At 41.5% G+C, this 23,056-nt stretch overlaps 1 protein-coding gene across 18 annotated transcripts in view; it reads right to left on the reverse strand.

Annotated features, from left to right (window-relative positions):
* MAGI2 (membrane associated guanylate kinase, WW and PDZ domain containing 2) overlaps positions 1-23,056 on the reverse strand; it is a 601,975-nt gene that overhangs the window by 359,447 nt on the left and 219,472 nt on the right. The window contains exon 1 of one of the 18 annotated variants that reach the window (XM_081023433.1): positions 9,071-9,464. The exons of the other annotated variants lie outside the window; for them this stretch is intronic. The gene's annotated coding sequence lies outside the window, so the exon portion shown is untranslated. Of the gene's footprint in view, positions 1-9,070; positions 9,465-23,056 lie in introns of those variants that run through there. 18 annotated transcript variants of the gene reach the window in all.

The following is a 23,056-nucleotide window of genomic DNA, read 5'->3' on the forward strand; positions in this document are numbered from 1 at the left end:
TGATGATCAAAAATGAACGCTGGTGGGTAATTATTAAGTGATCCCATAATGTATCTCACTTACATTTTCCTATGAAAGCCATTAGTTTGCCCTTGATGCTAATGAAATATTTCTGGTTTTACAGACTGAATAGCGATGGACAATTCATTTCATTTTGCATTAATATGCACTTACACACACAAACAGACATGTGCATTTATATTGGTGTTTTCAGTAAGTATTTGAATGTATATTCTCTCTCAAACTACTATTTAAAGGTGTATTATTTTTTTACTTGCAGAGACTGATATCCACAAACAAGGTAAGTGCCTTGTCTATCACAAAGAAAACAATGTGAACATAGGTTTATGTACTCTGAACTGATTCGTGATCTTGCAATTGCTCATAAGCATCTGAAGCTCTGACTGCTAAAATTAAGATTTGTGTCAATGTGCAATCATTTGAATATCACACTGTGTTTTTTTATAATCAGTATGCGATCACAGCTGTTTAAAATAAAGTCTTGAAATAAAACAACACTGCAGTTCAGATGTAAATGGAAATTTGCACATATGGACTTTGGGCAAAAGAGAATTCCAACTCTGAGTCATATTCATAAGGTCCAGATCATGGGTTGTCTTTGTCAACACCTCATGTTCAGGCATTGCTCTACCTATTTTACCAAAATAATCTAGCCCAAATACCCTTCACGGTTTATGTTGTCTTCAAGTATCATTACAGATGTGTCTTCTGATATGCAGAAACACACTTTCCACATTTCCAGTGTGACCGCAACCAGCCAGCCCCCATCCAAGCAGCACTTTCCATCTTCTGCTTCTCTCTCACTCTTCCCCCCACCTCTCATTAAGCACTTTCTAGAAGGTATGGTTGCACCAATAGATGACATTTTGCTAACAAGTAATAAATTGTTTCTTTCTAGCAGCAACAGAGTCATCAGAATTTTTTTTTTAATTAGGTCAATTAAACTTATCAATAGTCATCCCTCACCCTTGTCAAGGACACCTAGAAGCAGCAGCAAATCTATTTCCTCACTTCAGTTTTAAAGGGAACGAACTGAATGAGCAATTCTAAATGTATTAGACAGTAACATCCACAGTTGGGAAGCGTAATTACTAAATGCCCTCACTCCTTACAGCTCAAGGTTATAACCAGGATTAACCACCGGGACTGCTGAATCTGCAGAACTGAATAGTAAATGAACACCAACCCCCAAGCCTCTGAAACCAGTGGGGTAGCCTGGTTTTGTTTTTTTGTTTTGGGGTGTGTGTTCTGTGTGTGTGTATTAATTTGCAAGTGAGTAATGACATAGTACAATAAATGTCTGCTGGGAATAATGTCTCACATTCTGAGAGTTTAAGAAACTCAACCAGATAAAAAAGGGGAATCAACATAAATTATTTCTCTCATATACAGTTAAGTACTTAATTTGTTCTGGAGGTCCGTTCTTAACCTGAAACTATTCTTAACCTGAAGCACCACTTTAGCTAATGGGGCCTCCTGCTGCTGCCGCACCACCGGAGCATGATTTCTGTTCTTATCCCGAAGCAAAGTTCTTAACCTGAAGCACTATTTCTGGGTTAGTGGAGTCTGTAACCTGAAGCGTATGTAACCTGAAGCGTATGTAACCTGAAGCATATGTAACCCGAGGTACCACTGTATATAGATAGATATAGAACTTTACATACTGTGTGTGAGAAAGAGTGGGGAATGATTCAGTGCTATGTTAATTGATTAAAGAGCTGGGGGAGTGGAGAAGAAAGGATGACATATTGTATTGGTACCAATGGACACCCCATCCCAAGTGCACAGTTGTAACTACCTCATTGCTTGCATCTCCCTCTAATCCCAGTCCATAGCACCTCCCAAAGGGAAAGAACAAAGCATGCCATGATTGCTACTTGTGCCTTCCTTACTTCTCTCAGTGCTTGCTCATTTCGCACTTGTGAAGAATGGGCCTCAGTAGGTGCCCCAAAATGTGCTACGTATATGATTGTCATTACAGTCAAAAAGAAGGGGTGCAAGTGCAGTCATGGATGAGCCACTCCTAAAATTTGTTGCCAGTGAACCATCTACATGGGCTTCTAATTTTTGAGAAAGGAAACTTCCACATGATGTTGCAAGGACTCACAGTTTTCCTTGGTAAGGGCATGTCATGTTGCCATTTTCGAGTGCAATTCAATCTCTACCAGCAAATTCAGGTTGCACAATTCAAGCTGACTTGGGAGTTTTTGCAATAAGGAAAATATAGTGGTACCTTGGTTTAAGAACAGCTTAGTTTATGAACAACTCGGATTAAGAACGCTGCAAACCCGGAAGCAGGTGTTTTGGTTTGTGAACTTTGCCTTAGAATAAGAACATGTTTCACTTCCTGTTGTGTGTGTTCCATTTGTAAACTGAGTCCACGCTGCTATGGGAAAGCACACCTTGGTTTAAGAACACTTTGGTTTAAGAACAGACTTCCAGAACGGATTAATTTCGTAAACCAAGGTACCACTGTACAGTGGTGCCTCGCAAGACGAAATTAATCCGTTCCGCGAGTCTCTTCGTCTTGCGGTTTTTTCGTCTTGCGAAGCACGGCTATTAGTGGCTTAGCGGCTATTAGCGGCTTAGCGGCTATTAACGGCTTAGCGGCTTAGTGGCTATTAACGGCTTAGAGGCTTTAAGAAAAAGGAAACAAACTCGCAAGAACTCGCAAGATGTTTCGTCTTGCGAAGCAAGCCCATAGAGAAATTCATCTTGCGGAACGACTCAAAAAACGGAAAACTCTTTCGTCTAGCGAGTTTTTCGTCTTGCGGGGCACCACTGTAATTGGGAAATGCAATGGATAGTGTGGGATAACACTCGCTTTAACAAACCATGATCTAGCCTCTCTGTAAACAAATATGAATGAATGCTCAGTAAAAAGCCAACATCACCTAATATTCCTGTGAAGAAATCAGGATGACCACTCATTTTAAATAGGTTGTCTGGAAGTGAAGGAGAAGAGCATAACAAACTAAGATGATCAAACCAATGAACTACCAGATGCCTGTGGGAAGCCTGCGAGCTGGACATGAGCGCAACAGCACCGGAAATTTCCAGCAACTGGCATTCAGCGGAATACTGCCTTGACAAGTAAAGAGATACCCTGTCAAATTAGGCAGAAGCAATCCCTGCAAGCTTCTGGGGAAAAGGTGGGAGAAGCAGAGCTGTGCAGCTCCCCGAAAGTCAGTCAGTCTGTCTGTCTGTCTGTCTGTCTGTCTGTCTCTCTCTCTCTCACACACACACACGGTCAGGTAACACAGACAGACAGACAGACAGACATATACACATCTACTTTATGCCAGCATAGGAGGAGTGTGTGGCACTGTGGTCTAAACCACTGAGCCTCTTGGGCTTGCTGATTGGAAGGTTGGTGGTTCAAATCCCCGCAACGGGGTGAGCTCCCATTGCTCCGTCCCAGCTTCTGCCAACCTAGCACTTCAAAAGCACATCAAAGTGCAAGTAGATAAATAGGAACCACTGCTGCAGGAAGGTAAACGCTGTTGCCATGCACTCTGGCTTCAGTCATGGTGTCCCGTTGCACCAGAAGCAGTTTAGTCATGCTGGCCACATGACCCGGAAAGATTTCTGTGGACCATCGCCAGCTCCCTCAGCCTGAAGCGAGATGAGCGCCGCACCCCATATTCGCCTATGACTGGACTTAAGGGTCCAGGGATCCTTTACCTTTTCTTTTTTTTGACTTGCCAGCATACAACTATGACTAATTCCAAACAATGCCTGATTGTCAGGCATATTGATTCTGACAACAAACACTTTGTATAACTGAAGAGCAAGAATGCTCTTTAGCAAATGCACATCAGCTGATAAAAATACAATGAGTTACATTAGAATCAAACAAATAGTCCTTCTAGCCTAGCATTTCAAGCAATAGTGCCACATCAGATCCTTGAAGTACAAAGGCCTTAGGCTGAATTTCTGCACAATGAAAAATATTTCCTGCAATTGTCTTTATTTAGCCACTTAGTAGCACCAACATTTTTCGGTTGCAAATTATACATGTCACAAGAGACCAATTTTTACTCTGGACTTATAACATGACGTCATCTAATCTGATTCTAAATCAAGCTGCATAACTGCAAAATAGCATGTTGTTTTCATAGCAAGGCATTACAAGACTAGAGATTTTAGAAAATGTGGCATTATTTACGATTTATATTCACGGAGAACTTCCCATTTTAAACCTTTTTTATGTAAAAACATGTAAAAGCTATTCAGTTCCAGTTAAATACAAAGTTGAGGGTTGAAGTCAAGCAGCTGGATCTCCTACAACCAGATTTCCTCCTCACCAGTCATCACATCTAAGGTCTTCTGACAAATCCATAGAAACACAACAGCCCTATTGTCGTCTTCATGCCAAGATTTTTGAAGATTAAGGTTTCAATCCTATAACCAGTTACCTAGGAGAAAACTTTAATTAATCCAATGGAACTTTGTTCTGAATACACATATTTGGATTTTTGCTGTAAGTTTCCTAGCACCAGTGCTTTAAAGGAGTGCTGAACTACTAACAATATGGTCCCATCATCTGCTTGTTTTAATTAACTGATGGCTAGCTGCATGCCATGATTAAAATTATGTCTACTGTATTGCCATGCTCCAAACATATTTGTTCTGCAAGAGAAGGCAGCCTTTGTTTCCTATTGCATAATGAGTCATTATGTTGGCCTGTCATTGTTCTGACCCACCAACATTTATGCATTCAGCTGGAAGACTTATCAGAGGGGTAGGATGCACGCCACAAGGTTTTTGAGGTCCACTCTGATCTTTCTCACAAAGTAAACCTGTCTGTGAAGCAAGGCACTACTAAAAAGGCTTTTACCTCTTTACTGTCCCAAGGACAGTCACAAGGAAGACTTTAAAAGTCATTCAATATTAGGGAAGCAAGCAGTAGATGGTTTACCTGGCAGATTAATCCACTAAGCTTTGCTACAGAGATGGCCAAATGGCCCAGGCTGCCCTTGGAGCCGCTCTGTCTGGTTTCTGAGTCGCCCTACCAAATATTCGTCACTCTGATAAAAGGTTTTCCTACAGCTTCATTTGTAGAAAAATAAAAACAATACCTGCTGGCAACAAAAAGAGACACCTTGATTTTACTTGTCCATTTTGGATTTTATATATAATGCTCTGACTATATCTGAGTGCATGGCTTCCTAACTGCGAAGCCTTTACTCAGTGGCAGACCCCGAGGTCTCAAATTTCAGCAGCACCATGTGCAATGTCAAAATTCAGCAAGCAAGCCGCCTTCCATTCTACACCATAGTTGTGGCACCTCCGAGGCTCTGTGCCCAGTGCAACCAAATCGGTCATGTTCCCCTAAATCCGCCTCTGCTTTACTGCCTGATGGTGCAAACTTTATAGCAGAGTATGGCCACTTGTGGAGAGAGAAGTATGTGCAGTAAGATACTCTTCCAGGCCCAAGATTTTAATCTGAGGAATAGAATAGTCTCTCGGAATACCTAAACTGGCCATTTCAAAGTTGCCTTTAAAAAGGGAGAGGCAACTTTACTTAATGGAATCATTTTTTAAGTGCTATCTTTGAACATTAAATGTAATAGGAAATGAAAAGGAACACATTAAAGATGGTCTTTCCTTCTAACTGGCCTCTCAAATGTCCAAATCTAATGCTAAACACTGCCCCCAACTCAGCATGCAAATATGAAAGAATGGGAAATGTCTTTTACCAAGTAAACATCTGGAGTGCCGTGACTGGAGTGGAATCATATACAACATGTCTACTCAGAAGAAAGTCCCATAACATTCAATGTACAGTACTTACTCCCAGATAACTGTGTCTTGGATTGCAGCCTGAGTTAATATGCCCAGCAAAGCTACCTAATTTGCACATTAGGAAAAGGAGAACATGCAACATTTCCTCTTCCATTTCTGGGCAAATGGATTTGGATGGTTCATTCTGCTATAAACAATTCCTCACTGCAACCACATTGGTGATGAACAGAATGTTCTGGGTAGTCAACAATTTGCCCTTGTCTGCCTGCTTTTATTCAGAATGAGCTTGTTCTCAGACACTTTGTTTTTCTGTCTTTTCTGCCTGTATTCAGCTTTGTCAAACCCTTCCATACAAAGAGTGCAAATTTGAAAACTAATCTCTGCCTGTGCAGCATTTTATTTTCATTGTTTACACTTATGAACATACATAGTTGGAAATCAACTGGATTGTCTAGTATCCAAAGCTGCAGCTGCACTGCTTGATGCTCAAACATGGCCAGCTGAAATTAGGCATCTGGAATGCCTTCACAGTTCCCATTATTTAAAGTCTGTTTGTAAGGGGTGTGTAATGTTGGCATGACATTATTGTTTCTCTGGTGGCGTAAAGGATGGCTAGTATCGAATCCTCTTTTTACATTTCCCCACCTTGTAAATTGCATCACTTTCCTCTGAATAGGCCATTTATGATGGCGAAATTATCTACGTTTATAAAAGCATTAATCAGACTGCATGTGTGCACTTAGAGGTCCATTTTCACCATTTTCTCTGATGAAGTGGAATCACAGTGCACCTTCAGGCTTTTAGTTCTGTGGAAACGAATTGAAACATGCATTGGGGAAGAGTGTTTTGATACATTACACCATTTCTAAACAACCATCTGAAGGGCTGTGCCTTTTATACTGAGTAATTGGCACCACATTTGTGCCACGAGAATAGAAGCTCTGAAAATTACTGCTTGCTTGCTGCCAGTCATGTCTGAAATTGAATAGAAACTATTGCATTTTGTAGCCTCGATACTGAGTATTCTTTGTGTTTTTATAAAATGCTAATTTCACATTCAAAGATCAATCATCAATTCATCTAGCCACTATTTTTGGATATCATGTCCTCACTACCCATCCCATTTCTCTAGCCCACTCTTTCCCTGGTAGCTATTTATTGTGACGCTTTAACTCTTTCTGGGCACTGCAGGAGTGGGAAGGAGATTCCATTTCCTCTTAAGCCAACTCCAGTACAGCTTGGCAAATCATATCACACATGGCATTATGGAGGAAAGGGAAGGCAGTCAAGGCTACACCCCCTACCTTTCCTTTCCCTAAACACAGTGCTTTTTGTAAGAGCTCTCCTCCTGCTTCTGCTATCCAGAATACATAGACAAAACCAACAACAATTCTTCAGGTTTGCCAGCACTCAATAGCTCGATTCAGTGATTTTCATCAATGAGTCTGTCTTCAAGCAAAATAAAAGAAAGAAAGATTTCTCTCTCCCTTCCTCACTGTTTAGTTGTATGCGACCAAGAGCTTTCCCTTTTGAATTCCCTAGCAGCGATGTTATCATAAAAGCATGATTATCCATTCAGAAATTGACCATCTTCTAAGGATTGGTGCTTATGCCTTTCAGTTGCCAGTAAGTGCTGTTTTGCATTTTGTACCCCCACCTTTCCAGTGGGTGGTGCATTATCTAAGCCACGTACATTTTAAACACACTTCTCTTTTCCATTAATACTGTCGGAAGTGGTGCTGTTGGCAGAATTCATACAGCCCGTCTGTAATAAACATTTCCTGTCTACTGAGGCAGTCATATTGCCATGGGTTCCTACTTCAAGGGGGGAGAAAAACGCCCACAACCTTTCCCACCCCCACCACACTCTTCCTAGTCAAGTATCCCTGACAATACACAGCAGAGGTTTCAAACAAGGAAACTGAAATTAACCAGACAGGCAGCCTCAGCAAAGCATAGTGATTAGAACAAACAATTGTTTCAGAGAAATGCGTGGCTACTCAGAGACCATCTCTACAGAAGAGATGTGGAGCCATTTTTCACTAGTATCCAGAGAAAATGTCACCATGCAGCTGCTCTGTGCACTGTCAGACTGCATCCTACTTTGGCCAAAGGGGGGACCCAGATAGTCACCCCTTAAGGAGAAAATTTTAAAGGGCCCATTACAAATCTGATTTACTAGTGTTCTCTTGTGGTGCTTTCTGTTGTGTGTTGCAGATTTCAGTGGGGCATGGAGCTGAATGCCAGCTACCACTAAATGTAAGCTTCTGTATGCATTTCAGGTGGCAGGGATTAAAAACATCCAATATTACCCCAGGACCAGCTCTTTTCCCAATTTACCCCCCCCCCTCCAGTTTACTTCAGAATCAAGCAGAGCATAACCACACAATGGGAGATTTGTATACATGGCTTTCACTAACATTAAAATAAATAACAAAGCCCCAATGCATTCAGATGCAATGCTTTTTTGTTGTTGTTCCAAAAGGCAGAGGCAAAAGGCATGCTCAAGAACAAAAGGAAATCCATCATTCACTATGAAAGGAACACAAATGCATTCAGGTCTGCTAGATATAGCTAGCTTTTATTTTACATGACAACAGTCACACTCATGCGGATACAGAAGTCTGAAACACCAAATCTTGGCTCTTCCCCAGCTCTAGCTTTTAAGCCATTGGGAACCAGAGCAATTTTTTTAATGGTTTCTCTGCTTTTAATAGCAGCCAGAAAGTGACTCTAAAGGAACAAGCTGATTTTGGCATTGCTGAAGAAGGAAGCCTTCAAAAGTTAACCTCTTGACCATTCATAAAATGAACAAACAGTCAAAATAAAATTGCCCCTCATTTCCTAATGCTGCCACCTCAAGAAACTCCAAAAAGTCCATTCTTCCTTTGTTGCTAAAGAGCCAATAATCAGTGCATCTGTTCAGCCTTCCTGGCACCCTGGATTGTTCGTTCTTCTGCTTTTTGCTTCCTACATAACAATTATCTGATACTTCCTGAGTGAAAAGGGGTTGGTTGGCAATAAGAACAGCAGCACAGAGATTTACAGCAAATACCGAACATCCTCGATATAGCCAAGTGAGACTCAGGATCAAGTTTGGGTTCCACATCTGTTCAATTACAGGTAGCACTACAAATTCCAATTTGGCAATGTGGGATTTAAATGCCCACAGCTGGACCACCCCCTCTCCCTTTAGGTCTCAGCAAACTGAAGCACTGGCTCCAGGCACGAATACAGGAAAGGAAGGCAGGAGTGGAGAGAAAAATATGAGCAGGAAAACCAGGCAGAGCCTTTCGCCTACCTTTCCATGGTCCTCATTTAGCCAGTCTGCCTTCTCCTGGTAGTGAGGCCACCTGTACTGATCCAACCCATTTGTAAGGGAAGAAAATAATCTTCTTGAGAGGGAAGAAGCCTCGGCTGTGCTTGAGAGTTTTCAGCGCGGGTGTCTAGAATTTTCCGCTAAAGCCAGACACAGCAACACAAAACTGCAGCTGAGCGCTTTTGTTTTCTCTGCTCTCTGAAGGCAACCAGGCAGCAGCAGCAGCAGCTCCGGAGTCTCTCTGTCTCTCTCCCCACCCCCCACCAGCAGCCTGACTCTGCTCTCCTTCAGTCAGGGTCCTTTAAGCATCTGAGCAGTGATGACCTATTCTATGCCCATCTCTCTACCTATTACTCTTGGTTTCCCTCAGATAAAAGAGCACGATGAGGCGGCAGTCAGGTGACCCTTCCTCTCTTAAAAGCAGAAGACACACCAATAGAGGCTCTGACTTCTTCTTTTCTTTTTAAGGAGATAAAGGTAGCTCATTTACATTACAAAGCAAGAGGAAAAATATAGCTATAAGGGCTGATAATTAGTGTTTTATCCCACTCTCCCTCACCTCCCTGAAAAATCAATGAAAGATAGCGTCACACACGGGGGAAGGATATATAATTAAACTTTTCACTGTTAACAGCCAGGCATGGACACAGAGGCGTAGTGTGGGCAGGGCGAGGGGGGCCATTGCCCTGGGTGCAGTTTTGGGGGGGCGCATTTTGCTCCTAACACCGCCCCTGCCAGCCCCACGCCGCTTTGTGAGTCTGATCCGGCATGCCAGCCTCACAAAGCAGCGTGGGGCTGGCAGGAGGACACATGGGGCTGGCAGGAGGGCACCAGGAGGACACAACAGGCAGGCACCCTTCAAATTAGCCTGGTCAGAGTGATTGGAAGGGCAAGTGGCTGCTCTGTTGCATCCTCCTCACATTGCCCACCTCACCCACAGTGTGTGCACCCCAGGTGCCACGAGGACACGCCCCACACTACACTGACAGTATGTTATGCATCACTCTTGCATGGATGCAAGCATACCAAAACAGACCCAGTTTTAATCATTAACAGACACCCACCCAAGTGTTTTCACTCAGGTAGACAAGGAGAGATCTATGATTTAAGGGACTGTTATTAGAAATGACCACTTCAAGGCAGGCAGGGGGCTTTCTTCATACAATACTATTGGGTAGTGGTTACCACTTCTACTCAGGATATAAATAACATCTGCATACTGGAGCAATTGCATTTTTATTTGTCATATTCTGCCCCTCTCCCAAGTAGCTCGGGGTGGTGTTCATGGCTCCCCGCTTGAATCCTCAAACACCCTTGTGTGGCAGCTTAGGCTGAGAGGGCGTGACAAGGCTAAGGACATCCAGTGACTATCGCGGTTGAGGGTAGATTTGAACCTGGGTCTTCCTGCTCCCTAGTCCAGTATCCTGACCATTATGCTGCCCTGGGAGCACTGGTGAGCTCAAAGTACCCATTTGCAGAGGTGGCTGACAGATACATTTCTGCATGTATTGCTGTGCTGGCCTTGCTTTCTTCCAGTGAGCCTCAGCTGGAGGCCAGTACTTCAACTGTGCTTCTGCACTGGGGGTGATTGAATGATTCAATCATTTCCAAGCAGAGATGCAGCAAAATAATATCCCCTCAGAGCAGCACAGGGCCTCTGTTTCTGCAGGAGTTTCTCCTCTGGGTTTCCCAATCCAGAAATATGCCTGGATCAGTACCTTCTGAAGAAACAGAAAAGCAGGGCTCCTTTCAGGGTGGGGTGTGGGAAGAGTCTGAAACCTTAATGGTAAAGCTTTTTTTGCAGTAAGAATAAAGTGCAGTACCAATTTGAATTCAGAAATAGTACACCTCAGCTGCCATAAATCTTGGAATAGTAGTAGTATAGTGGAGGTTGATCATGGGGATGTGAGCTGATTATATGCTGTTGAGCTAGACAACAGTTGTGTAGAAAGTAACCACATAGTGACTGGACTTAACTGGTTGTTATACAAACGTTACAACTGCAGTGTTTGACTGGACAATACCTCTATAGGAATTGTTACTGAGGGAAGCCATACAATGTTCCACCTCACATGGGGTCATGAGAATGAGCCCTTAGTAATGCTACAGCCTAAGATAATGTTATGGTCTTTATACTTTTTCATGTTACAGTAATGGGTCATAGGTTCCTTCTATCAAGTCACCCTTGATCCCGAAAACTGTAACATGGGAGGGAAAGGTTTAGAAGTGCATCTACATTACATTACATTGCACTACACTTTTAATATATATATCCCACCTTTCTTCCAATGAAATTCAGGCCGCATACAGTAAGCACACAACTTACTGGAAGAACAAAGAAACAGTGGGGTCACTCAGAGGAGAAGATGGTGAAATGCAAACAGGGGACACAGAAAGGGCTGAACTCCTCAATGCCTTCTTTGCCTCAGTCTTCTCCGATAAAGAAAACAATGCCCGACCTGAAGAATTTGGAGCAAATGATTCAGCAAAGGAAGCACAGCCCAGAATAACTAAGGAGATAGTACAAGAATACTTGGCTAGTTTAGATGTATTCAAGTCTCCAGGGCCAGATGAACTGCATCCAAGAGTATTAAAAGAACTGGCAGATGTGATCTCAGAACCACTGGCAGTCATCTTTGAGAATTCCTGGAGAACAGGCGAAGTCCCGGCAGACTGGAGGAGGGCAAATGTTGTCCCTATTTTCAAAAAGGGGAAAAGAGAGGACCCAAATAATTACCGCCCAGTCAGTCTGACATCAATACCAGGGAAGATTCTGGAGCAGATCATTAAGCAAACAGTCTGTGAGCACCTAGAAAGGAATGCTGTGATCACCAATAGTCAGCATGGATTTCTGAAAAATAAGTCATGTCAGACTAACCTGATCTCGTTTTTTGACAGAATTACAAGCCTGGTAGATGAAGGGAACGCAGTGGATGTAGCCTACCTGGATTTCAGCAAGGCATTTGACAAGGTGCCCCATGATATTCTTGTAAAGAAGCTGGTAAAATGCGGTCTTGACTATGCTACCACTCAGTGGATTTGTAACTGGCTGACTGACTGAACCCAAAGGGTGCTCATCAATGGTTCCTCTTCATCCTGGAGAAGAGTGACTAGTGGGGTGCCACAGGGTTCTGTCTTGGGCCCGGTCTTATTCAACATCTTTATCAACGACTTGGATGATGGACTCAAGGGCATCCTGATCAAATTTGCAGATGACACCAAACTGGGAGGGGTGGCTAACACCCCAGAGGACAGGATCACACTTCAAAACGACCTTGACAAATTAGAGAACTGGGCCAAAACAAACAAGATGAATTTTAACAGGGAGAAATGTAAAGTATTGTACTTGGGCAAAAAAAAATGAGAGGCACAAATACAAGATGGGGGACACCTGGCTTGAGAGCAGTACATGTGAAAAGGATCTAGGAGTCTTGGTTGACCACAAACTTGACATGAGCCAACAGTGTGACGCGGCAGCTAAAAAAGCCAATGCAATTCTGGGCTGTATCAATAGGAGTATAGCATCTAGATCAAGGGAAGTAATAGTGCCACTGTATTCTGCTCTGGTCAGACCTCACCTGGAGTACTGTGTCCAGTTCTGGGCACCACAATTGAAGAAGGACACTGACAAACTGGAACGTGTCCAGAGGAGGGCAACCAAAATGGTCCAAGGCCTGGAAACGATGCCTTATGAGGAACGGCTAAGGGAGCTGGGCATGTTTAGCCTGGAGAAGAGGAGGTTAAGGGGTGATATGATAGCCATGTTCAAATATATAAAAGGATGTCACATAGAGGAGGGAGAAAGGTTGTTTTCTGCTGCTCCAGAGAAGCGGACACGGAGCAATCGATCCAAAGTACAAGAAAGAAGATTCCACCTAAACATTAGGAAGAACTTCCTGACAGTAAGAGCTGTTCGACAGTGGAATTTGCTGCCAAGGAGTGTGGTGGAGTCTCCTTCTTTGGAGGTCTTTAAGCAGAGGCTTGACAACCATATGTCAGGAGTGCTCTGATGGTGTTTCCTGCTTGGCAGGGGGTTGGACTCGATGGCCCTTGTGGTCTCTTCCAACTCTATGATTCTATGATTCTATGCACACTTAATTTGTGCCCATTCAGCTTTATGCGCATGGCAATACTACTACTACTACTACTAATAAATTAATTAAAGGGGGTGGAAAGTGAGCAGGAAAGGCTTCCTGTTTCCTGTGTGCCAGGGGATGGACGCCTCTCCCAACACTGCGGAAAGAGACAGATGGAGATAAACAGAAAATGATGGGGGAACAGCATTTTCTGCATTCTCTTTGATTGGAAAAGGAACCTGGCTCTCACCCGGAGTTTGCCTGATGGTCTGACACTCGCTTTCCCATGGAATGCAAGGGCAGGCAAAGGCACTGGGTGCATGGAGCACTCTGGCTGCCGCACCCCCCGATCCTGTTCCTGGAAGCACAGGTTACCCTGCTAATTGGGGTTTTTTTAATATAAAAATTGGAGTAAAGTACAGGCGTGTACTAGAGATGATGAGATAAGAAACTGCGAAAATGAACCCAGCTACAAGGATTTAAACGGTTTGGATTGAGAGGGGATTTCATTCGGTGAAAGAGACAATGGGGGAGGGGAGCCCATGGTTTGCTTATATCCAAGTTTTTCTCTGCATTTATGATACTGCGTGCCTGCACTGGTATGCAAGGGGTTTTTGTGTGTGTGTTTTTTTTAAATCTGTACAAGTGAGGAGGGAAGAAACTGGAATATAAATATGGAATTTGACAAAACTGGAACTGTGGGTATGAGAGAAAGGAACTGAGAGGGAAGAGAGTGGGGAATGCTACACTTTGAAAATATGGAGCAAAGTTCTCTTTAACTTCCATTATCCAAAAAGGAATGTGTTTGAGATAAGGACAATTGTCCATAAGTCAGCGGCAGGGAGGAAAGGAGTCTACCAGCTGCAGGAATAGAAGTTTTTGGATTAACTATTTGCAGTCTGGATTCAGACCGTTCTTCCTAGGCTGGAAAAATGGCGAAGACAGCTTGTTTATTGGAAGCCAAATCATGGGACAAAGTGATGCAGAGACTTTTGAATAACCGCTTTTCCCAAGGCATGACGGGAACCATCAACAGTTGTAGGAATGAAGGATATAACATCATATATGGATGGGAAAACATCATGGGGGGAAACTGTCACTGCAGGAAAGAATAAGGATTACAGTGTGTTTTTACATGAGTAGAATGAGTGCTTTTATTTAAAATGCATCTCTGGGTTATTTGTGGGGCATAGGAATTTGTTCATTTTTTCCCTTCAAAATATAGTCCAGAAGATCTGAGGGACAGTGGACCGGCCCCCTGCTGAAAACGTTTGCTGACCCCTGGCTTAGATGCATGGGTAATACACTTGTATTTATTCAACGCACACATAGGCACAGCCAGCTGGTCAACAACAGTTTACAGTGATCTCTGGGACCACTTCTATTGATAGTGGCTGCCAGGCTTGGACTCTCTGCGTTTTCTGGAGGAGAGCCTTCCTGAGCCAGCAGGTAGCTCAGGTAAATGCTGCTTGTTCTGATCTAATGATGGTTGTGCAAATGTCACAAGATTTGGAAATTCTAGAAAATCAAAGATTATATAAATAAAGGCTTTTTGTGACCAGGTGAGAAGTTTCAGTATGGGTTGCAGCCCAAACAATATAATTATGAAGTACCTTATTGAATCAGATGAAAGGTCCATCTAAGCTAGCATTCAATTCCAACAGCAGCCATAACAGAGGCCTATGGAGAGCCCAAATCTTAAATAATTAGCAACCAACTATTTTACAATATTTAGTTATTATTAGAACACACATGCAGTTCCACAGAACTAGCTTTCTTAAAGAAAGCAGTGCTCTGATTTCAACAACAGTAGAGCAGACAAATGTTACAAAATTATTCAGGTGCTATACATTAAATACTCTTTACAGACATCTTTCACAACTATTTGCAACATTTGCAGCACTACTAACCAAAGCAGTGTATTATTTTATGATCATATGCCATCCATAAAATTCCTATAAAAGAATTTATTTGTAAGTGATAGCAGTTAAAAGGCGTTTGAAAAAAATGCACGGTTCTTTTATTACTATTAACATTATTCCTGTTCAAGTTAAACATTTTGAATTTATATTTACAACATGAAATGACAATAAATGTTGAGTGGCTAAGGCAAGTTTTGTTTGATTTCAGGAATCAAAATATTTCAAATAATGCACTACTCATCCTGGCAATACCTGAGCTCAGCATCATCCACTGTGATCTTAAGCCTGAGAACATACTGTTGCTGGTTATTGCTCTTAGGAAGTGCTCTTGGGATTGAGATCAACCCTTTAGGAATAATTAATGTAAGGGTTCACAATATTTCCATCCCACTGATTTGAATAATATCCTGCTAGTTCCTTCTTGTTTTCTTATTTTTCAGAGTTTTGAGTTGAGTAAGGGTGGGTGGTGGTACATATTTTCTGTGAAGAAATCTATGGTTATGTTCACTTTGTAATTCACTACACTCGTTTGGGGGCTTGTAATTATATTTTATTAATAGAAAAAAACAAATAAATAACATGCTGAGGTGGAAAGGAGTCTCAGTGCTTCTAAATTTCACTAAGAACTGTGAAACCATGGGAATATATTATTTCTTTAACTTGGTGCCCAAATGTTCCTTTGTACAATTTCACACCATTATAAACAGGGAAAATAAAAGACATCCATCACACTCATTGGAAAATGTTTTGCTGAGATCCAAACCAACGTATTGTGCGGTATCATGATATTACACTTCATGATTTCAGGATCATCTTTTTCAACCTGTGACTCACTGACTGGTGAAAATCTCACAGATTAGTTCCTTGTGGAACCAAGTGCAAGCATCTTGCTGTTGGCTAGAAAGTTCCATTCCATCTTTCTTTAAGCAATGAAGATGCATCCATTCTTAAGAAAGAAATCCCTGTCATACTCTACTGCGGCTTTATGGGAGAGGTTGTGTGAGCTACTGAATCTTTTTCACATTCTTCAGCTGGGCTCTCAGTAGTTTCAGTATACTTAAAAAGAATAATATACCTCCTAACACAGAATTGAGATACTGGGTAATGGGCTTAACTCTGAACATGCAGAAGTTCTTTCTCTCCACTACTCAGCCCAGAACATTATGCATGACTGCTGCTCTAGGTTTGTACACATGTGTACACATGTGCACATGCATGTGTGTTTGGCCTATGTTGTGGCTCTTCTAGGAAACTCATTTCAGAGTGGTCATACATGGAAATTCAGAACACAGTAAACCTACTAGCCGCGTGTTGTTGAGCCAGTACTACCAGACAGTCAGGGGCAGCAGGAAGATCCTAGGCCAACAGGAGCCCATGCCTAAGTAACAGGGCACAAGGTCAACCGCTTCTCTCAAAGGGGTCAAGAGCTAGAAGGAATCCCTCAGCTGCAGGGCTATAAAAGCCCATGCCTGGCTGCAGCCTAGAGCGGAGGCAAATACCTTAGCAGCTGCTCATAGTGCCTTGCATCCAGCCTCTACCTGGAAAGAGCTAACCAGGGTCCTGAACTCCTGCAACTAATCTGTTAAGTCACACCAGCAATGGGCTCTTTTGGTATATTCCAAATGTTAAAGTTTGTTTTCATTGCTTTTACAAGGAACAGCCTATGGTTCATAATACTGAGGATCAGCGTCCTTGTGGCTTCCATTCTGCTGGAATTCATGAGGTATCATTTGTAGGGCATATTTATTACACAATGCCAAACTGCAAATTGCATGAGAGAGAAACTGTTTTTAAAATTATTATTATTTCCTAAAAGCAACCGCAAATCACCATTCACAGGGTGGGGAGGTGATTTGGCACAAATGCTATTAGGAAGGGAGGGGGAAACACATGGGTACAACATGAGCATTTTACACCCCCCTACAGTTAATAGTTGCACCAGGAAGGAATGATTTGTATAAGGACAGCTTCAGCTCCAAATCCACAAGCCAAACTGTCTACCCTATGGGTGCTTTAAAGAAAATAGCCTATCAGAAATTTCTTTAGTAACGTGTAGTTAAAGGTAAAGGTAAAGGTACCCCTGCCTGTACGGGCCAGTCGTGACCGACTCTGGGGTTGCGCGCCCATCTCACTTAAGAGGCCGGGGGCCAGCGCTGTCCAGAGACACTTCTGGGTCACGTGGCCAGCGTGACGAAGCTGCTCTGGCGAGCCAGCACCAGCGCAGCACACGGAAACGCCGTTTACCTTCCCGCTATAAAGCGGTACCTATTTATCTACTTGCACTTAGGGGTGTTTTCGAACTGCTAGGTGGGCAGGAGCTGGGACCGAAAGACAGGAGCTCACCCCGCCGCAGGGATTCGAACCACCAACCATACGATCGGCAAGTCCTAGGCACCGAGGTTTTACCCACAGCGCCACCCGCGTCCATGCAATGTGTTAGGCCCCTAAAATATAATGTATTGTACAATATTTACTGCATTCAGCCAACAAGCAGTAAACTGCCTCCTGGGACTGAACTGGAGAGATACTGACTAGCCCAAGTCTAGCCTCCTGTTAGTACATGACTGAGTGGGAATGTCACTTTAGCTCACCTAAGCCCAAATCTAGCATTCAAAGTATCTCACTTTCAGTGACACTCGACTGAGTTACACACCACCACCTTCTTATTAATTCTTCTTCTACAAAAGGGAGAGCAGAACAGAATGGTGACAATTGCTTTTATTACACTGCAACGTAATTACTTTAATAAAAGCACACAATTTGATATTGGTATTGTAAAACAAATTAAAATTTCCATTTTGCTCATCTAGCAAGTTCTCACAGTGGGTGACCTACATTTGAAAAATGCTTTTCAGTGGGTACACAGATTTTATTTGAAGCTATTATGGGCATGTCCCTCTCCATCTGTGACTGTATGGGGAGGGGTGGAATACACACTTGACAATCTGTTTACAGGACTAGGGAAACTGTATTATTAAGTATGCACAATAACAATGCATTAAGTTAAACATAGTGTAATTTTTCATCCATGTATCAGAATACAGATTGGTCACCATTTTCATAAGCCTGTGGGAATGGAAACAATGTGAAGGACATACAAAATAAATGGCCTCTACCATTTATGTTTTGGAGAAATCCTCCAAACATAACAGACTAATCTGATTCTGAGGACCTCATGCTACAGAGTTTTCACAGCAGACTTGAAGTACAAAGTACGCTTCCACTTAAACTCATGCCCCAAAGGATATCATTTATCTGGAAAAGGTATTTAAAAAGGGTGACTAAGAGGGGGAAGAAAGGCTAAAGTTCTTGGGGATTTTTAGTTCAGGATAAAGATGAACCAGCTGGATTATCTGTATAATCCTGCCAAGGTGTAAGGTTAATTTTGCCATATATCTAGTGAAAATTGTGGCAGGACGTTGAGTTTTTCACATGTTCTCACACATAAGTGAGTGGCTTCCAGAAGGCTGAGCATTCATATAAATGATCGAAACATATGGCAACATATTACACAGAATCTGTCTCACCCACTAGGATGTTGTTTTTTGTGGGGGAAGACCCTGCAATCAGCCCTAGTCACATTTAAACATTCTCCCAGCTGCACAGGTGTATTCCTTGTGCCTGGGAGAACATGTAAAGGTCACAATAATGGAAAAGTGGTCTATGTCATATTAACACATAGTATTTTTAAATTCATTTTAGTGGTTAGGTTAACACAATATGTAACCATTTAATCCCTACATTTCCACGTCTCCATTTTGTGGTTACAGCTGTCAACAGTGTTGATAAATCAAACACATCTTTAATTAGGTGCATTTCCCATTACGGCCTGTGGATTTATTGATCTCGCTTTTTCTAATAGCCCAGGAATCTGCATTAAAATAGATTCAGTTAAAAACAGCTCACTTACAAATTAGATATTTTACTCCCTGGATGAATGAATGTTTAAATCCAATCAATTCCAGCAATGTTTAATTGCTAAAGAACACAGATGAATTTTCTGCTAATAATGCTGATGTGACCATTCAAGAACTGCCTTTCTGGCAGATTTTGCCTAGCATGTCCAGCATAGCTCTGGATGCTAATAGACTACCCAGTCATGAGGATAGATAGTAGATTACTGCATGTACAGAACTCTCTGTAATTTTCAGGCAGGTGATCTGGGAATTGAAATTGTAATAATTAACACTAATATGTTTTGCTCTCCCTCTGGCAAACAAGCGAAGCACACCCCCGTGCGCACGCCTAACAGAATCAGTGATTAACTTAGCATTAGCTCTAGAAAAGTAACATTGCACTGACGCAGCTTGCTTTGTCTCTGAGAGTTTGAGGGCCCATAATAAGATGGGTTTAATAATAAAAAGCAGACACTGCATTGTACCAGGAGTGTGAGTACTGACAGTTACAATAAAAAAAACAAAAACACCTGCCCACAGCACCTACAAAATCATTTGCTGGAATACACAACTCTATCAGTCTGTGTTTCTATGGCTCACTTTGTTTTCAAACTTGTACTTTTCTCATATCAGCAACAACTTATTATTAATTTGAACTCATTTAACCAAACCTAAATAATTATGTTTCAAGTGTCAACCAATAGTATTTAGGATATGAAATACCAAATATTGTTCCCTTAGGGCATTATCAGAAAATATCTGTATTGGTCAGGCATTGCAAAGATTTGTTTCATTTTAAGCTAGAAGGGCATTAAATTTGGTCCTGGTTGGGCTTCCACAGGAAGAGCTTTCAGCCTACAAATACCGCAAAAGGAAAAAAGCCCTTTCTAGGCATGATCTACCTAAATTTAGAAGGCCAGGGATCTCAAACAAGGGCATAAGATGAAAAGCATAATATTCAAGCAGGGAGAATGTTGCAGAAACATATCGAGGTATGATTAGGATCACAGTGCCAAACTGATTTTTTATTTTTATTTTCAGGACCTTGAACAGCTACATCATCAGCTTGCTTTTAAAAATTTATTGTTTCTCCCTGCATCAGGGTGATGAACTCTTACCTCTCTTATGCAAATTATATGGTTATTTTCTTGTAGGGCCTGGAGTCCTTAAATGCTTATTATCTCACCTTAGGTTTATTATCTCACCATGTGGGAAATGATCTAACCCTTAACCAGGGAATGAGCCAAAAGAATCACAGAATTATAAGTAACCACTGGATATATCAGTTCATGTTTAAAATTAGTATTTCCTATTTAGGAGTCAATAGCATTTGCTACGGAGGGTGACTTCTTGTTATAACAGATATAGCCAGATTCAGTTTTTACCTCCCCACGCTTCCGGTCATGTACTATCGGGAAAGGTTTAGATTTGTCTGGACAAATAATAATGATTTTGAGTGCTTTAAACATAAACTTGGTGTTTTTGCTTTCTCTTCCATTCCCTTCTTTAAAAATAAAAATGATAAAAAAGCAAATGGCCACACAAACTGGTTTACGGTAATAACCTATACATGCCTACTGAAAAGTAAATTCCTTTGTGTTAAATGGGGCTCATCAAGTTAAAGGGTTTTTTTTATGAAACAGCACCAGCATCTCTCAGGAATGTCAGATTGCTATTTAACTGCAAACATCAGTTTCATTGTTTGTTTGTTTGAGGCATTTATATATCACTTAATCATTAACGTTTATAAAAATAAATCATACGAAGTATAAAACTCACAGTTGTGTCAAGTGCTGGGAAGAAGGGTAGAAGAGGGAGTGTGATTTCCAGGTCAGCAAGACTAAAGTTTCCCTTCCTTTGTCATGTGAGAATGGCGTGACAGGAGCAGGTTGTTCTTCCTTGAGGCCACCACACCATCCCAGGCTGGGCTGTAGTCTCCCAAAACTCTCCTGAAGGATGCCAGTGTGAGGCAATATTCTGCAGCAATAAGTCTTTTGTTTGTGGCCACCCTCTTTTGGAAGCTGTGGCTCAGCAGACTAACCAAAAGTTGGGCTCTACAAAGTCCTGTTCCAGGGAACTTCTCAGACTCCCCTTTTTGTGTGACTCATCTCTGAAAAGGGTGTGTCTAGAAGCTCTAATATACAGCCAAGCTACAACAGGGATCTTGAAACCTTGGTTACCAAAACCTACCATTTGGAACTAAGGTCTCTCTTGTCTCCTTCATCTGTCGTGTGTATATATTATACAAATATACAAAATTGATAATAAATGGAGAAACAGTATTTTGTGTATTTTAGGGAAATTTCATGGAAGATGAGTCAGTTTATGAAGGCTACCCAAAATGCATCACAGAAGTCATATATAGTGGTACCTTAGGTTACAGACTCTGCTAACCCAGAAATAGTACCTCAGGTTAAGAACTTTGCTTCAGGATGAGAACAGAAATTGCGTGGTGGCGGCAGCAGGAGGCCCCATTAGCTAAAGTGGTGCTTCAGGTTAAGAACGGACCTCCGGAATGAATTAAGTTCTTAACTAGAGGAACCACTGTAAATAGTTCAATAGAAGTTGTGAAGTAAAATGTTGTTTCCTTCACTGCTTGCATTTAGGAAAGTAGTTAAAACCTCAGGCTCCTTAGCTTTCCTAGATATTTTTACTTTAAGGTTTTCCTTTCTCTCTTTGTGTCTGAGTGCATTTTGCTCTGTTCTCTTTAGGGATGAAGAGTGGGATATAAATGATTTAAACCAAATAAATTTACATTTCGAAGTTTGATTGGTTAACAAAGTCCATATGAGGGTTGACTTGTGCTCTAAGCATACTGGGCCTTACCCACAAGATTAGGAAATGTGAATGTATCTTTCATAAAGTCACTGAAAATAGGTGGTTAGACTAATTATGTGACCTTTTGGTAATATATTACCCCACTGCCTCAGTTTCTAGCATATATAACTGTCATATAAAAAACAATAATAGCAAACAAGATATAGTAGCACCTTGGTTCTCAAATGCCTTGGTTCTCAAACAAATTGGAACCCAAACACTGCAAACCTGGAAATAAGTGTTCCAGTTTGCGAACATTTTTTGGAAGCTGAACGTGCTCCATTTTGAGTGTTACACTGAGGTCTGTCTGTTTTTGCAATCTATTTTGTGTTTTTGTTTTTGCGGCTGTTTTGTTTTGTTTTCGTGACTGTGTGGAACCCAGTTCAGCTACTGATTGATTGATTGATTGTGTGACTGCAGTACATTGCTTATTGCTTTCATTTTATGGAGCAGTGGTCTCATTAGATAGTGAAATTCATGCTAAATTGTTGTTTTAGGGGTTGTTTTTGAAAGTCTGGAATGGATTAATTAATTTTGCATAACTTTCTATGGGAAAGCGTGCCTTGGTTTTGGAACGCTTTGGTTTTGGAACGGACTTCTGGAACAGATTAAGTTTGAGAACCAAGGTACCACTGTACAGGTTTCATATTTATTACATCATTTTTAGTCCTAACTATTTTCACTCAATATTTTATATACATGAATATTATAGAAAATATTGTTGTTATTATTATTATTATTATTTATTATTATTCAATGAAATAAAAGATAAATAATGCAGATTTCCCCACTAACTGGGCCTTTGCCTGGTTGTCAGGTACCTCGTTAGAAGATAAACAGAAACCCTTTTTGACATACATGTCAACATTTCTAAAATCATATTTCATTGGAACTCTGAAGCTACTGAAAGGACAAACTTCAGTCAGGGCTTAGGTGTGTCCCGTTAACTCCTTAGATATTAAATATTCAGAAAACAAAACTATTATTTATATAGTGAAGCTATGAAATAAACAAAAACCAATATTATTATGTTACTCTGATCTGAAAAATGGGTAAAAAAAAAAAAAAAAAAGGTAAAGGATCCCTGACAGTTAAGTCCAGTAGCAGACGAGACTGGGGTTGTGGCACTCATCTTGCTTTACAAGCTGAGGGAGCCAGTGTTTATCCACAGACAGTTTTTCCGGGTCACGTGGCCAGCATGACTAAGCCACTTCTGGCGAACCACAGCAGCACACGGAAACGCCGTTTACCTTCCCG

The sequence above is a fragment of the Podarcis pityusensis genome (genome assembly GCF_964106645.2).
Source record: "Podarcis pityusensis genome assembly, chromosome: 10".
In the NCBI taxonomy this organism is placed as follows: domain Eukaryota; kingdom Metazoa; phylum Chordata; class Lepidosauria; order Squamata; family Lacertidae; genus Podarcis; species Podarcis pityusensis.